Source organism: Schistocerca nitens, chromosome 4, assembly GCF_023898315.1.
Source record: "Schistocerca nitens isolate TAMUIC-IGC-003100 chromosome 4, iqSchNite1.1, whole genome shotgun sequence".
Classification (NCBI taxonomy): Eukaryota; Metazoa; Arthropoda; class Insecta; order Orthoptera; family Acrididae; genus Schistocerca; species Schistocerca nitens.
The window spans coordinates 643,780,660-643,797,918 of NC_064617.1; positions in this window are offsets into that span (position 1 = coordinate 643,780,660).

A 17,259-nucleotide genomic window follows, 5' to 3' on the forward strand; every position below is an offset into this window, starting at 1 on the left:
TTACAGGTTCGAATCCTGCCTCGGGCGTGGATGTGTGTGATGTTGTTAGGTTAGTTAGGTTTAAGTAGTTCGAAGTCTAGCGGACTGATGACCTCAAAAGTTAAGTCCCACAGTGCTCAGAGCCATTTGAACCATTTTTTTGAACCGGTGTGCCGACCAGCCTGTGGATGGTTTTTAAGGCGGTTTTCCGTCTACCTCGGCGAATGCGTGTTGGTTCCCCTTATTCCGCCTCAGTTTCACTATGTCGGCGATTGCTGCGCAAACACTGTCTCCACTTACGCGTACACCATCATTACTCTACCACGCAAACATTTGGGGTTACCCTCGTGTGGTATAAGACGTACCAAAGGGGGGGGGGGGGGGGCACTGGGGGCCGAACCGCTCAACAGCCCTGGATTCGGTGTGGGGCGGCGGTGGGGTAGGTGGACTGCTGTGGCCTGTTGTGGGGTTGTGAACCACTGAGGGCTACGGCGAGACGAAACTTCTCCGTCCTTTCGAGGTCCCCGGTTTAATACACAATAAACGTAAGCGTTAGCTGGATTTGAACCGTCGCGTCGCCCATGAGCCTCTTTCACAGCGTGAACGCTAATCACTTCACCACAGTGACTTCTTACGGCAGGCATCTTCGCACAGAAACATCATTTACATAACAGACGCGCAAAACTTCTCTTCCGATTTTCTCGGAATTGCCAAAGTAGTGCAAAGTCTGAAGTAAATCCGTGGTCCCAAAGTCGTGGTTCAAATGGCTCTGAGCACTATGGGACTTAACTTCTGAGGTCATCAGTCCGCTAGAACTTAGAACTACTTAAACCTAACTAACCTAAGGACATCACACACATCCATGCCCGAAGCAGGATTCGAACCTGCGACCGTAGCGGTCGCGCTGTTCCAGACTGTAGCACCTAGAACCGCTCGGCCACTCCGACCGGCCCCAACGTCGTGGGTTCCTCTTGTAATTTCCTCTCCTTGCAGCCACGATAGTTGTGGCAGTAGTGTGCGACATTTTCTGAGTGTGTGTGCAGAGGGGAGCAGAGACGTCGGAGGGCGCGACAGGGCGCGGCGCCGCTGCCCTGGCCAGCCGCGTGTGCGCAGGAGCGCCGCCGTCGCCGCCGCCGCCGTCTAGACTAAACAACAATCAATGGAGCCGGGCGCACCTGCCTCGCTGACCTTCCGCAACGCCAGCGGCCGTCTCCCAGACAGGCAGCGAGCTGTTCGAACACCGCTGTCTGCTCTGCTCTCCGCGTCTCCTCCACACCAACACTGAGAGCCGCGCAAACCGGCATCCCCGTCGCCTTTCGTGCCGGTGCGTTGCTGTTTGAAAGACGCTGCGTTTCTGCTCGACCGATCTGTTTTAAACGTGCCGGTGAGATTAAACCCGTAATGGCACCCACGAAGGCGACATCTGTCTTTCTTTCGCTTTCTTCTTTCGCTTAAGCCGTAGTCCCGCAGCAATCGCAGGGTCGGCGTGGTTACAACGGATTTAACAATGTTAGTTTTTTAGGGATGGCCGGATGCCCTTCCTGGTGGTACTCCGTACTCCCCAGGACGGAGACAGTGTACCCCAACGGTCTGCGTCGAACGTCCCCTTACAAAAATTATTGAACTACTGTGCTGATAAACCTCTTACATTATTTGATTTTCAAACAGCTGAGCAGAACTGAACATACTCAGACATTTCGCTCTTTACCTATTCTGATCAACACTAAACTGGCCACCATATTTTTTAGCGCAACGCAATCTGACTTCCAGTAATCCCTACAAAAGAATGGCCCTGACTAACAATAACCTATACCTTTCATGAATTCTTACCTCACAAAAGTCTTCGTTACTTGAACTACTGCAATACAGCGAGTGCCAATACTGCCAGCTAAATTAAAGATTCTAACTACTGAAGGCACTTACTACTGATAGGCATAGTTAGCAAATGAAAGATTTTGATAGACAACAAACAATGTATTTACCTTAATAATGTTCAAAAGTCATAATATATGTATCAGTTCATGACATCCAGTTTACAAATTTACTGTCTCTGTCCAGATCATCCGCTCTCAAAACTCCGCCATCTCACTCCCCACATCCACCACTGCTGGCGGCTCACCTCCAACTGCGCAACGCTACGCGCTGTTAACAGCCAACTGCCCACTACAATAGAGAATATTTCAACAATGCCACCCAGCCACAGACTGCAACAGCAGAGCCGGTGATTTTCATACAGAGCGCTACATGGCGTTACCAATATAAAAAATCTAAAGAGCCTACTTACACGTGTTTCAACTGTTTGCGACGCGTGTAACTGAGGAGGAACATGGGGACCAGCCCGGTATTGACCTAGCGAGATGTGGAAAACCGTCTAAAAACCACATCCAGGTTTGCCAGCACACCGACCCTCGTCGTTAATCCGCCGGGCGGATTCGATCCGGGGCCGGCGCGCCTACACGAGTCCAGGAAGCAGCGCGTTGGCGCTTTTTTTTTTGCCTTTCGCGGGCAAGTGCTCTACCATATCTTTTTTTTTTTTTGTTAATAAAGAAAGAAAATTACTTCTTCCACTTCAGGCGTTGGCCCCTATCACCCATACTACCCCCAAAAACCTATCTAGCCTAAAAACAAAATCAAAGCTAGTGCCATCGCCACTTTCATCCTAAAGCTAACTAGGACGGCCGTTCGCCACCACTTCAGGTTCCGCCAACGAACAAATATTAAATATGCCTCTGAACTATGTATAAAAAAAAATAAATGGAGAAAGGAAAGGGTATAATACTTTATTATATTTTATTTGTTGTTCATTTTTTTTTTTTTTTTTTTTTTTTTTTTTTTTTTTTTTTTTAGATATCAATGTGCGAACAGTCATAGTTAATCAAGCCTGGAAAACTAAAACAGAATGAAGACGCCATCGAAGATATGAAACATAAATAACATGAAAAGAAAGCTACCACGTCGTAGTGAGCCTTCCCAGCGACTGCGCCCACTGATAAGATTGTTCAATATATGGTCGTTTGCAGTTAGTTCTGACCTCATCTGCCACTGCCTGGAACATTTCAGCTACACGGCGGGCTGTGAAAGGCACTCCATAGGTAGTTTGCGAAGCACTGTCGATATCTGGTACGCCCGGAAATAGCATGATGTCTTTCTTGCAAATAGAGCCAGAAGTCAAGGAAATCCTTGTGTCCGTCACGACAGAGGTAATGGACTGCATGTCCACGTATCCAGGTGACAGAGTTGGTTCGAGTCTTGGGGTAAAATGTCTCATCCGGAAACAATAACGTGCGTGCAGATATATGCTCCGGCCTAACTCGCAAGAGATAAGCCAGCATCTGCCGCACTAGGTGCCAAACCGGTTCCGCCTCTCCACAGCTGAGGCGGTGCTCGTCAGAATCTACTGTATTACAACCCACACATTTGGGAGATTCTGTCATGTGGATATTGTAGAGACGTTCTTGCGTCACGAGCTTCCCATTAACGACTACGTACCATTGAGAAACAACATCGGAATCAAGCATGGCATCGTGTACAGTCTTCCACACCACGCGCCACCGTACGTCAGGATATTTTAGTTCGACCACATTTAGGGGGCGGCGTTGCAGCATGTCATGATATAGGCGTCGAGTTGTGGCCATTTGTGGTGTCGTGAGCGCGACACTGCAATAACTTTGTTCTAAATAGAAACGTCCTATATAAAAGAGGGGCGCTGGGATGTCCTGTAGTGGCACCGGCACTCTTAGTGAAGCAGGGCGTAGCGCCGTCAGAAGCAGACTTGTGAGGCTCGTAGGACAACGGCGCAGCAGACAAATGTGAGCTAACATAGAGGGCAATGGCCCTATCATGGACGTTAACTAGGCCGAGACCACCTTTTTCCTTGGGGAGGGTAAGAGATACGTATCTGATCTTCAGTAACATACCAGCGGTGACGAAGTATCCCAGCGCTGCCATAATGCTACGAGCCAAGGGCTTCGGAATGGGTAGCGTTTGGGCGACATGCGGTATGCGGGACGCAAGGTATACATTGGCATAATACGCCCGCTGAACGATGTTGAGGGATCGCAAGCGCTGATTTGCAATTCCGGCCCTAATTTGGTTAAGAAGGCGTCGATAATTGAGCGTCGTCGCGCGTCGCATGTCGTTCATGAAACCTAAGCCCAAGCAGCGTACAGTATCACTGAAGCGTAAGGGGGCAATGTGTTCCTGTGGTAGCCCAATCCCGATGCTCAAGGCGACGGACTTGTCAACGTTGATTTGGCTACCAGAAGCTGTACCGTAGGTTGCAATCCAGTCCAAAGCCGCGGCCATATCGTCAGCTCCTCGTATGACGATCATCAAATCATCCGCATATGCGGTGCAGCGATAGATGGAGCCGCCGAACGGTATCCCAGTGAGCCTGTCTCGGAGACCACACAACAAGGGTTCTAAGGCCAATGCAAATAACAATGTTGATAATGGACATCCCTGTCGTACTGATCGGCGGATCGGCATGGGTGCCGTCAGTGTTCCATTGACAAGAACTCGAGAAGTTGCACCATGTAGTAGGCGTGTCAACACTGTGATAAAGGGGTCGGGGTATTCCATGCGCCGTAGAACGGCCGTGAGGAAAGTGTGGCCCACACGGTCAAAAGCCTGGCTAAAGTCGATAGACGCGAGGGCTGCCGGCAAACGTCTCACCCGTGCAAGGGAGATGAGATCTCTGTAACGACATAACGCAGTTCTGATGTTGGTGGGTCCCCCCAAGGACGTCTGATCGCCGGACAAGACGTGCAATAGTGTGCCGCGAATACGTTCTGATAGCAGCCTCGAAAAGATCTTGAAGTCGCTGTTCAATAACATTAAGGGACGATAGTCGCGGACATGATTCCGTCCCTTCGGCTTATGGATGGGGACAATCAGACCTTCCAAGAATGGTGCAGGCAATGTTATACCCGGGGACATCAATTCCTGGCAAATTTCAATCAAACACGGTAGCAACAGTTGTTTAAAGGCTCGATAGAACTCTAATGGTAACCCATCGATTCCTGGTGATTTATGGGGAGCACCTTTACCAATGGCGTCGAGCACTTCCGCTTCTGTCACTTCTCCCAGTAAAGTCGGTACCATGTCTGGTGGAACTGTACCGTGGACATGTGCTGAAACGGTGTCTACCGTCGCCATATCAGGGAGCACTGCTGAATAAAGTTGAGCGTAATGCCCATAGAAGGCTTCTGCTATATCTGCTTGTTCTACCACATGTCGACCGTCGTCGGTTATCATGTCGGTTACCAGTGCCCTACGGCGCCTCCTGCGTTCTATGAGCACGTGGTGCATAGATGGCCTCTCTGAATGTATCATGTCTGGAGCACGCGACCGTATAACAGCGCCTTGTAAATGATGGCGTGCTAAGGAGACGAGCTGCGCTTTCGCGCGATTGACTGTGATCTGCCTGTCAGGTGAGGGCTCCAAAGCAAGACATTCCCGTAGGACGGTGTAATAAAAGTTTTCCGTGCTCCTCCTCCATGCCGCTGCTTCCCGGCCGTAAGCCATGAAGGTGCGTCTAAGAGCAGGCTTCGCACATTCAATCCACCAACTGAGGGTCGATCGGTAACGACCACGACGCCGTAAGGACGCGTTCCACGACTCTTCGACAGCACCTTTACATGCCGGCTCGTACAGATGGGCGACGTTCAGTTTCCAGGGGGGCCTACTGCGCCACACACGTGCAGGTTGGAGGGCAATGGTGCAAATATAGGCTGTGTGGTCGGTGAATGCAGTGGGCCAGAGCTCTGCTCCTCTCGTCGCCGTCGAAAGGGTGCTTGTGACGTAAATCCTGTCCAACTGACTTGATGAATGGCTTGTATAATGGGTGTAACCAGGAGCTGGGCCATGGATGTGGCGCCACGTGTCAATCAGGTGGAGGTCACGCACTAGCATTTCCAATTCCGCACACGGGACGTGATGTGGCTGCTGATCAGATGGAGATAATGTACAGTTAAAATCTCCTCCGATCACCATATCGTCTATGTGGCCCATAAATAGACGCGTAATATCTTCCGAAAAAAAGCGGGCCCGATCTCTCCGTCTCCCTGATCCTGAAGGGGCATATACATTGATGAGTCGTACACCGTTGACAGTTACTGCCATGGCTCTTGCACTCGGTAAGTACAGTACGTCCGTAGCCGCCAAACCGTCCCGTAGCAGAACAGCCACACCACAATCGGTAGAAGAGGCGTGGGAGATGTGGGCGGTATATCCGTAGAAGTCAGGGAAACTAGCGACACATACTTCCTGTAAGAGGGCCACGTCGATGTCCGCCGCATCAAGCATGCGTTGTAGCATTGTCAGTTTGTGTGGTGCCCTTATCGCGTTGATATTGATTGTGGCAAGGTGAGTCTTTCACGCTAGGAGTGGCATCCCCAATGCCGCCCCCTCCCCTGTCACCCGTGCCCTCTTCAGGAAGTTCCTCAACATCGACCGACCACAGTGGGTGCAACACGATGCTGTGTAGCTGATCGGCACCTAAATCTCTCTCACGTACGTCGTCTTTGGTAGAGGTAGACGGAGCGCCATCCATCGACGCGACCTGCCGCGTTTGTGGTGCAAGAAGTAACTGGGCACTCGTAGTATGGGCAAGTGAACCGTCTACACCACTTAGATCCTCAGCAGGCGCAGCATCCATGCTGTCTGATGAGATGTCACCTTCTTGACCGGCCGTGTGTAGGAGGCAATCGTCAGAAGGGGTCCGCCGACGTCGCTTGCGTCGTCGAGGCGAACGTTGCATTCGAACGTGGACATCCGTATCCGAATGTGGGAGGCAATCCAGCGTCGTATCACCTTCCGCTAGGAAAGCCGCGGTCGGGACAATGTTCGCGTCCACGTCCATCGCGTTCGGAATGTTATGTTGCGTCTGGAGTCCGTGGGACTGTTGCTGCTGTTGTAGCTGTGGAGGGGGCGACATATGGGTTGGCACCGAGGGTCCTTCCTCTTCCTCCCTTGGTACTTCTGGTGTCGATGGATGTGTCTGATCGCCCGTTTCGTCCTCAACTATGGTGCGCATCGTCGTCTGAGCGTACGTGAGGGGCAGGATTGTCGTCCCCGTCGGGGAAACGGAGTCTCCCACTGGTATCTGCGTAATTCTACGTTGTAAGCAGCTCGATCGAACATGGCCTTCCTGCCCACATCCGGAACAGGTACGCGGTTGACCGTCGTACATGATGATTGCACGACAGCCACCGATGTTCAAATAGGACGGCACATGTTTCTTGAGCTCAAGTTTAATTTGGCGCACACCATTGTAGACCTTATACGTCGAGAAAGTTTGCCACTTTTCTGCAACGGGGCTGATAACATTGCCATATGGTCGGAAGGCGTCCTTGACAACTTCCTCTGGGACCTCGAAGGGGAGCTCAAAAACTCTTACAGTCCTTAGGCCCATGCCGGCATGATCCACCGTCACTGCACCGATATGCCCGTCAGAATGTTTGAATCGGAGAGAATTCGAGTATTTAGAAACCACTGTCGCGCAGACCTCTGCACTGGTCATTTTAACATAAACCACGCTCGCCGTTATAGAAAAATCCGACGACAGTCGCCGGATCTAAACGTAGATCATCGCGTATGAACTGTTCTATTTCATAGGCTCGAGGACGCGCGTGATCTGGTTGGAAAGTAATTTTGATCGTATCGTGGCGCCATGTGTGTGCCATAATCACACTGAACTTGGAACAAATACAACTCGCGCCGCGAGAAGGTAAACACAAGCAAGCGCTCACGGTCGCGCACGGCGGGGCGCAGCGGACGTCCTCGCCCCACCGCAGCCGAAAGCAGACTGCGCTCTCGGCTACCCTGGCGGGTGCAAAGGCGACAACTGTCCGGTCACGTTATTACGAAAAAAATGTGTGTGAAATCTTATGGGACTTAACTGCCAAGGTCATCAGTCCCTAAGTATACGCACTACTTAACCTAAATTATCCTAAGGACAAACACACACACCCATGCCCGAGGAAGGACTCGAACCTCCGTTATTACGACCGCCTGCTGACATGCACGACCAGGAAAGCTGCCGTTTGTAGTCAGTGCGATGTGGACTGTCTCCCCACAGACAGCCATACGGTTGTGGTAATGAGACGCAGATCTTAGATTCGGTTCGGAGGAACTGGGGGAGGGCGTAGGATGGAAGGGAAGGGTCAAAGTCTGTTACTCTCCAACGCCTGCAATTATGACTGCCTGCTCAAGCTGCATCAAAAAGCCAAACTACCAGAGATACAATTGTTAAAGTGTCGCGAAGACTTGACACGACAGTGTTTCTACACTACTGGCCATTCAAAATGCTACACCACGAACGTCACGTGCTACAGACGCGAAATTTAACCGACAGGAAGAAGATGCTGTAATATGCAAATCATTAGCTTTTCAGAGCATTCACACAAGGTTGGCGCCGGTAGCGACAACTACAACGTGCTGACATGAGGGAAGTTTCCAACCGATTTCTCATACACAAACAGCAGTTGCGAGCGTTGCCTGGTGAACCGTTGTTGTGATGCCTCGTGTAAGGAGGAGAAATGCCTACCATCACGTTTCCGACTTTGATAAAGGTCGGATTGTAGCCTATCGCGATTGCGGTTTTTCGTATCGCGACATTCCTGCTCGCGTTGGTCGAGATCCAATGACTGTTAGCAGAATATGGAATCAGTGGGTTTAGGAGAGAAATACGGAACGCCGTGCTGGATCCCAACGGCACTAGCAGTCGAGACGACAGGCATCTTATCCGCATGGCTGTAACGGATCGTGCAGCCACGTCTCGATCCCTCAGTCAACAGATGGGGACGTTTGCAAGACAACAACCTTTTGCCCGAACAGTTCGACGACGTTTGCAGCATCAAGGACTATCAGCTGGAGACCATGGCTGCGGTTACCCTTGACGGTGCATCACAGACAAGAGCGCCTGCGATGGTGTACTCAACGACGAACCTGGGTGCACGAATGGCTAAACAACATTTTTTTTTCGGATGAATCCAGGTACTGTTCACAACATCATGATGGTCGCATCCGTGTTGGCAACATCGCGGTGAACGCACACTGGAAGCGTGTATTCGTCATCGCCATACAGGCGTATCACCCGGCGTGATGGTATGGGGTGCCATTGGTTACACGTCACGGTTACCTCTTGTTCGCATTGACGGCACTTTGAACAGTGGACGTTACATTTCAGATGTGTTACGAAATGTGGCTCTGTCCTTCATTCGATTCCTTCGAAACCCTACATTTCGGCACGATAAAGCAAGACCGCATGTTGCAGGGTCTTTCTGGATACAGAAAATGTTCGACTGTTGCCCTGGCCAGCACATTCTCCAGATCTCTCACCAGTTGAAAACGTCTGGTCAATGGTGGCCGAGCAAATGTCTCGTCACAATACGCCGGTCACTACTCTTGATGAACTGTGGTATCGTGTTGAAGCTGCATGGGCAGCTGTACCTGTACACACCATCCAAGCTCTGTTTGACCAAATTCCCAGGCGTATCAAGGCCGTTATTACGGCCAGATGTAGTTGTTCTGGGTACTGATTTCACAGGATCTATGCACCCAAACTGCGTGAAATGTAATCACATGTCAGTTCTAGTATGATATATTTGTCCAATGAATACCCGTTTATCATATGCATTTCTTCTTGGTATAGCAATTTTAATGGCCAGTAGCGTAACAAAGGGACTCTCCATACTGTAAATCACGAATTTTGATGCGCATAAAATATGTTATAGAGGCACTTACCCTGAGTACTTGGCTATCCGTTTTTTTAGCGACGGGCCTTGGTTTTTAAGTAAATCGATTTTGAAGTTCATTGTACGCTTTGTATACCCGTAACATTACACAATCTGGGCAATTCAGCGTAGCGCAGCGGTAAAAGTTCATGGCTACCGCCCTGGAGGTACAGTGTTCGAATATTGCTCGTGTACTTTCGTTTTTTTCCCAAAATCGACCGAATTTTTCAATTTTATTTCAAAGAATGTCAACAAACAATGTAAGGTGTGCGAAATTATAAACATATATTCAGTTATTAATTTTTTTCTGTCATACAGTATAACAAAATCTTATTTTTCATCGTCCACATTGCTTGATGCGCCAGAACAATATTGTGGGTTATACTTATCATAGCAAGACGCTATGGTCGCAGGTTCGAATCCTGCCTCGGGCATGGATGTGTTTGATGTCCTTAGGTTAATTAGGTTTAAGTAGTTCTAAGTGACTGATGACCTCAGATGTAGAGTCCCATAGTGCTCAGAGCCATTTGAACAATTTTTTTTATCATAGGAACAACCGAAGCACCAATTTTCGCAGCACCTCGCGCGTTTAATGAAAGCAACCGTCTTGCAGGTGCACTGTTTTTTCATGAGCGATACCGGGAAACAAAATTCTTTTGCGTTCAAAAAGATTTCTCTTCCAACCGCTAATTTCGATGCGTATCTAATCATACTTTCAAAATTAGGTGCGCTGAATTGATGTAGGATCAGTGAATGTAATTTTATAGAATCATTCCTAGAAGCAATCTCTCTATTGTCTTTCATCAAGTCGGGAGCATTCTGAATAATTTTCGTGAAGATTTTCACTTGTCGGTAAAATAAACATCGCAGTGCTGGCAATAAGGAGTGCACTTTGGTGGGTCCACTTTCAGGGTGCAGGTGCTCGCTTTCCTTTCATCAGTGAATAGATAGATGATCGTATGAAGTTGAATCGGTTTGCCCTCCCCACGAATCGATAATCTACAAAAAAAATTTCTGTCCCACGCACGGAAGAATTACAGAACGCAAAAATTCTTCGTACACCAGTTTCGTGAACTTCCCGGATTTCGTGGAGGACAAGACTCCATTTCTGTATTTCCCAGTTAACTCGTCTACTCGTTTTTGAACGTTAGGACCAAATTTTCCGGACGGTTCTTGCATACATAAAAAACATATAGGAGTAGATTGGCGACTCCATGGAGTGTCCTGTGCACCACGACCAGATAATGGGTATACTTGGAAGGAGAGACAGCTTTGGTCGTATTTTTTTGTTTTATTAACCGCAAAATCGATTTTCGGTCACTTAGTGACCATCTTCAGTGCTGTAATATATAATTTAAATTGGTAGGCACTGGTGTCAACAAGCTTAGAGCGATCACATAAACATGAGTTCTCAGTTTATGTGATCGCTCTAAGCTTGTTGACACCAGTGCCTACCAATTTAAATTATATATTACAGCACTGAAGATGGTCACTAAGTGACCGAAAATCGATTTTGCGGTTAATAAAACAAAAAAATACGACCAAAGCTGTCTCTCCTTCCAAGTATAGGAGTAGAATTCGAACACAGTACCTCCAGCGCGGTAGCCGCGAACCTTTACCGCTGCCCTACGCTGACTTGCTCGGAATATATGTAATGTTACGGGTATACGAAGCTCGCAATGAACTTCAAAATCGATTTCCTCAAAACCCAAGGCCCGTCGCTAAAAAACCGGATAGCCAAGTGCTCGGGGTAAGTGCCTCTACAACATGTTTGAAGCGCATTAAAATCCGTGACTTATAGTATGGAGGGTCCCATAGTAAGACCCTTGCCCAGTCAAGACACAAAGAAAGTTCAGCAAATATTTACGACAACGGTCAACCCTATTAAAGCAAAAATAAAAGTTAACAAGGTTAAAGCAACCAAAAACGTAGTGGCTGTAGATGTAGCAACAGAAGAGGATAAAAATGAAATATTAAGCAATCAGAAATTATGCAAAGCTGTAAAATGTGAACCGCCTAAAAAGAAAAACCGCTTGCAATCATGTATGATATACCAGTTACTATAGACAACAATGAGTTATGTGACACCATAAGAGCCGGCCGGAGTGACCGTGCGGTTCTAGGCGCTACAGTCTGGAACCGCGCAACCGCTACGGTCACAGGTTCGAATCCTGCCTCGGGCATGGATGTGTGTGATGTCCTTTGGTTAGTTAGGTTTAATTAGTTCTAAGTTGTAGGCGACTGATGACCTCAGAAGTTAAGTCACATAGTGGTCAGAGCCATTTTGAACACCATAAGAACCCAAAATTTTGACGATATGAATACCGAAGAGTTCAGAAACGAATTCAAATTACGATTTAAAACCGGGCCCAGGGAAAGAGGTGTAGTTCACCATGTAGCCGAAGTATCCGGCAGAATGTGGAAAAAGCTCACGACTATGGGCAAAAGCTACGTTGGTTCCCTCGCAATAAATGTGCAGGACTACTTGGTGGTACCTTGCTGTCACAACTGTGGAGATTTAGACCATAGACATAAGTGCTGTGGTCGGAAGCTGGCTTGCTCCAGGTGTGGAGCAGATCAACATATAAAGAGTAATTGCACAGGACAAGGAATTTATACTCCTAGTACCAAAAGGGGTAAAAAGACGAGCAATGCCACAGGAAGAAATTGCCCCACATATAGGATGCTGGAGCAGAGATAGATATCAAACGACCGAATATGGCTGAGGCCGCAACGGCACACAGGATGCCAAAAAGAAAATCCCCGTGCATGAGGTGAAGGGACGCGGCAAGGGCAACAAAGTTTAAACAATTTCTAACCTTAATCGCAGAATGCATATCACGAAGAATGGAAATGGTGGACACGTGCGTCCAGACGGACCCTTGGGAAGAAGTGGCCGCTCCCTCTCTTTACTGCTGGGGACATAGATTACCAGAAAATCGGGCAACACAAGACAGGCGTCCTGTTGTAGTGGGCCGACCGGTATTTGTGCAAGAAAACTCTGCATCAGAACAATCAGTACATGTTAGTGCAGTCAGCAGCACAATCCCAGGTGAACCCATAGTCAGACGATTGGAGGTTGATCCTGTGAGAATTTACCCAAACCTTGAACACTCCATGCAGTTGTCCCGCCTGGAGGAGCCGGCTGTCCTGACCACGGCACTACGACACGTGGCGCGTGTAGGGCACAAGTAAGGGCGTAAAGTCACCTTCTCGGCCATGGAGGCTGTTTATAGAATACAGTTGAAGACCATGATTCTCCCCACTGACTTCGACGCCCTGCGTGACCTTGTGAACAAGGTTTTTGAAAGACGAAATGAAACATTCGATTTAGACGAAATTTATGATCAGTATGTCCTATCCAACGGAAGAATAGCTTTCGACTGGAGAAAGACCTTTCCAAAATTATGTGTTCACATATATTTCCCACGACAACAGCAATTCAGATAGGACAGTTAAATGCACATAATAGTAGGCTGGTCATGTAGGGCAGGCCGCTGTAGCCGATCGGTTCTAGGCGCTTCAGTCCGGAACCGTGCTGCTGCTACGGTAGCAGGTTCGAATCCTGCCTCGGGTGTGGATGTGTATGTTGTCCTTAGGTTAGTTAGGTTTAAGTATTTCTCAGTCTAGGGGACTGATGACCTCAGATGTTAAGTCCCATGGTGCTTAGAGCCATTTGAGGTGGTCATATAGGAGCTTTGGAGGGTGGTGGAGGAGACGATCCTTGACGTGCTCTGTCTGCAGGAGCCATACTCTCTTGCACGGAATATATCATTTGCTGCTGTAAATTGGCAAGTAGTAAGCTTTGGGAATGACACGAAGGCCACTATTATAGTAGTAAACAAAGTGCTATGAATCACAGTGTTTACACATATTTCCAATGATCACTGTAATGTCGTAGAGCTCCAGTCGCCAGTAGGTATCATATATCTGGTGAATATGTACTTTCAATACGGAACCAATATAGAAGTGTACCTTGACCAACACGTGCAGGTATCTACGGCGCTGAGAGGGAGCAAGATAGTAGTGGTGGTAGACGTGAATGCTAGATCTCCCCTATGGCACAGTGGCACTCGGGATGAAAGAGGTGGAAAAATGGAGGAGACCATCATGTCCTTACAGTTTCTTATCACTAATAGACCACGAAGCCCCCCCCCCCCCCCCCATATACATTACGTTACTGTGAGCAAATATTCCTGGCAATATTCAAAACTGGATGGTCAGAGGCAGGGTCACCACAAGTGACCATAACCTAATTACTTTCACGCTCTCGGACAGGGAGTGCAGCTAGGACGTAGGGTGTGAAGTGCAGCTCAAGTACAATAGAACTGACTGGGAGCGCCTTGCAAGAGAGTTTGACGCCCCAATATGGCCGGAAGGTGACGAAGACATCAACAGACACGCCGATGTACTGGTCAGTGCACTCACCAGAGCGGTGAGGGGAACGGTACCAACCAGGAGGAGAGCCGTAGCGGCCTCTCCGTCGCCATGGTTTGCGGAACTAGGGCAGATGTGTCAGTCTGTCAGGAGGACGAGTAGTACTGTCAGCGAAGTGTCGTCTGGGAAGAGAAACAACGTTGGTTGCGAATCTTTAGAGACGCCAAGTAAATGTTCCAGAAGGAGCTGAGAACAGTTAGGCTCCAGAGTGTTGAAAAATATGTGCAGAGTCAATTGGCTATTGATCCCTTATGTGGTAACTCGTACCAGTGTAGCCTACTCGTGTTGGTTGGATTTATCTCCACCAGAACTCACCTACTGTAACTTCTCCGCGATTGGCCGAGAAAAAATTTTTGCGATGGAAGTAATTTAAACTCCTACACGTCTATACTGATTCGTTTCGGTATGAGCGCCAGCATCACTTTGATCTTCAAGAGAAGGTCAATTAATCTCAACTTATGTGGAACCTGGGTGGGAACCTCGAGTTACCTGGATTTGTTAGTGGATGGGTTAGGATAATTCGGACTCCGGAACCACACCCTCTATGAGGATGCTTCAATGAAACTTGCCCCGCATGATTGCCAGGTCTACCTGTAAAGCTTGAACTCGATACGAAACAAGGCCTGTTGAAAAGATCGACAAATAATTGTTGTAATTACATACTTTAACGAAATGACGCCCAACACGCTATTGTATGGAAGTGGTGGAGGGAAAGGTTCCTTTTGGCTTAGAGACAAGATGAAGGGGGCCGTTGAGAGACAAGATGAAGGGGGCCGTTGATAGCTCCCCACAACACTGTTCTTCCAGTTTACATTTTAGACGACACATCCTTTACGGCGCACTGAGTGCTCCTTCTGGTCTACCTGCATAATGCAATGAAAGAATTAGCAGACTCAACCTTACTCATGAGGTACTCACCAAATAAATACGTATTTCATGAACGTCAAGTATTAATCCTCTTTTTCAGATAGGGGCGAACTGATTTCGAGGATATTTTTAGATTCTTTGTTCCAGTGCCCAGCGATTCCGATAGAATCACTGTAGCGCCTTTCTTCTGCCAGATGTATTTGTAAACCTGTATAATAGACTGACCCGTAATCACATGAGCAAGATGAAACAAGTTACATAACTCTGAAAAATGGTTGCTTATGTTGCCGACAAATTCATTCTATTTTAGTCGTAACTCTTCTGAGTGGTTTGATACGGGCTGTCACAGGTTCTCCTGCGCCAACCTCTTTATCTCAGAGTAACACTTACACAATACGCCCTCAATACTTGTTGGGTACACTGTCTGATCAAAAGTATCCGGACACATATTAGCGGACATTGATATACCTATTAGCATACATTAATATTGCATGTGTCCAAACTTCGCCTTCATCACGGCTTGAACTCTGGAGAAATCTTCTCAGTGAGGTGTCTGAATGACTGTGGAGGATTGAGAGTCCATTCTTCCTCAGTAGCCGAACGCAGAGAAGGTAGTGATGGTGGACGCTGGGCTCCTGATCGAAGATGACGTTCTAACTCATCCTAAACGTCTCCCATTGAGTTTTGGTCGGGTCTCTAGACAGCCAGCCAATTTCAGAAATGTTATTGTCTAAAAGCCATTGCCTACAAGGTGCTGCACTATAGCAGGGTGCACTGCCATGCTGATACAGACATCATTATCGGAACTGTTCCCCCACTATACAGCGAACACAATGGAGTAAAATCTGCTTGTGTTGATGTATTCAATGTATTCGTATCATGCAGCATTTACTGTTTTATTAAATACGCTACTGACCATTAAAGTTGCTACACCACAAAGATGACGTGCTACAGACGCGAAATTTAACCGACAGGAAGAAGATGCTGTGATAAGAAAATGATTAGCTTTTCAGAGCATTCACACATGGCTGGCGACGGTGGCGACACCTACAACGTGCTGACGTGAGGAAAGTTTCCAACCGATTTCTCATACACAAACAGCAGTTGACCGGCGTTGCCTGGTGAAACGTTGTTGTCATGCCTCGTGTAAGGAGGAGAAATGCGTACCATCACGTTTCCGACTTTGATAAAGGTCGGATTGTAGCCTATCGCGATTGCGGTTTATCGTATCGCTATTGCTGTTCGCGTTGGTCGAGATCCAATGACTGTTAGCACAATATGGAATCGGTGGTTCAGGAGGGTAATAAGGATCGCCGTGCTGGATCCCAACGGCCTCGTATCACTAGCAGTCGAGATGACAGGCATCTTATCCGCATGGCTGTAACGGATCGTGCAGCCACGTCTCCATCCCTGAGTCAACAGATGGGGACGTTTGTAAGACAACAACCATCTGCATGAACAGTTCGACGACGTTTGCAGCAGCAATGACTATCAGCTCGGAGACCATGGCTGCGGTTACCCTTGACGCTGCATCACAGACAGGAGCGCCTGCGATGGTGTACTCAACGACGAACCTGGGTGCACGAATGGCAAAACGTCAATTTTTCGGAAGAATCCAGGTTCTGCTTACAGCATCATGATGGTTGCATCCGTGTTTGGCGACATCGCGGTGAACGCACATTGGAAGCGTGTATTCGTCATCGCTATACTGGCGTATAACCCGGCATGATTGTATGGGGTGCTATTGGTTACACGTCTCGGTCACCTCTTGTTCGCACTGATGGCACTTTGAACAGTGGACGTTACATTTCAGATGTGTTACGACCTGTGGCTCTACCCTTCATTCGATCCCTGCGAAACGCTACATTTCACCAGGATAATGCACGACCGCATGTTGCAGGTCCTGTACGGGCCTTCCTGGATACAGAAAATGTTCGACTGCTGCCCTGGCCAGCCCATTCTCCCGATCTCTCACCAATTGAAAACGTCTGGTCAATTGTGGTCGAGCAACTGGCTCGTCACAATACGCCAGTCACTACTGTTGATGAACTGTGGTATGGTGTTGAAGCTGCATGAGCAGTTGTACCTGTACACGTCAACCAAGCTCTGTTTGACTCAATTCCCAGGCGTATCAAGGTCGTTATTACGGCCAGAGGTGGTTGTTCTTGGTGTTGATTTCTCAGGATCTATGCACCCAAATTGCGTGAAAATGTAATCACATGTCAGTTCTAGTATAATA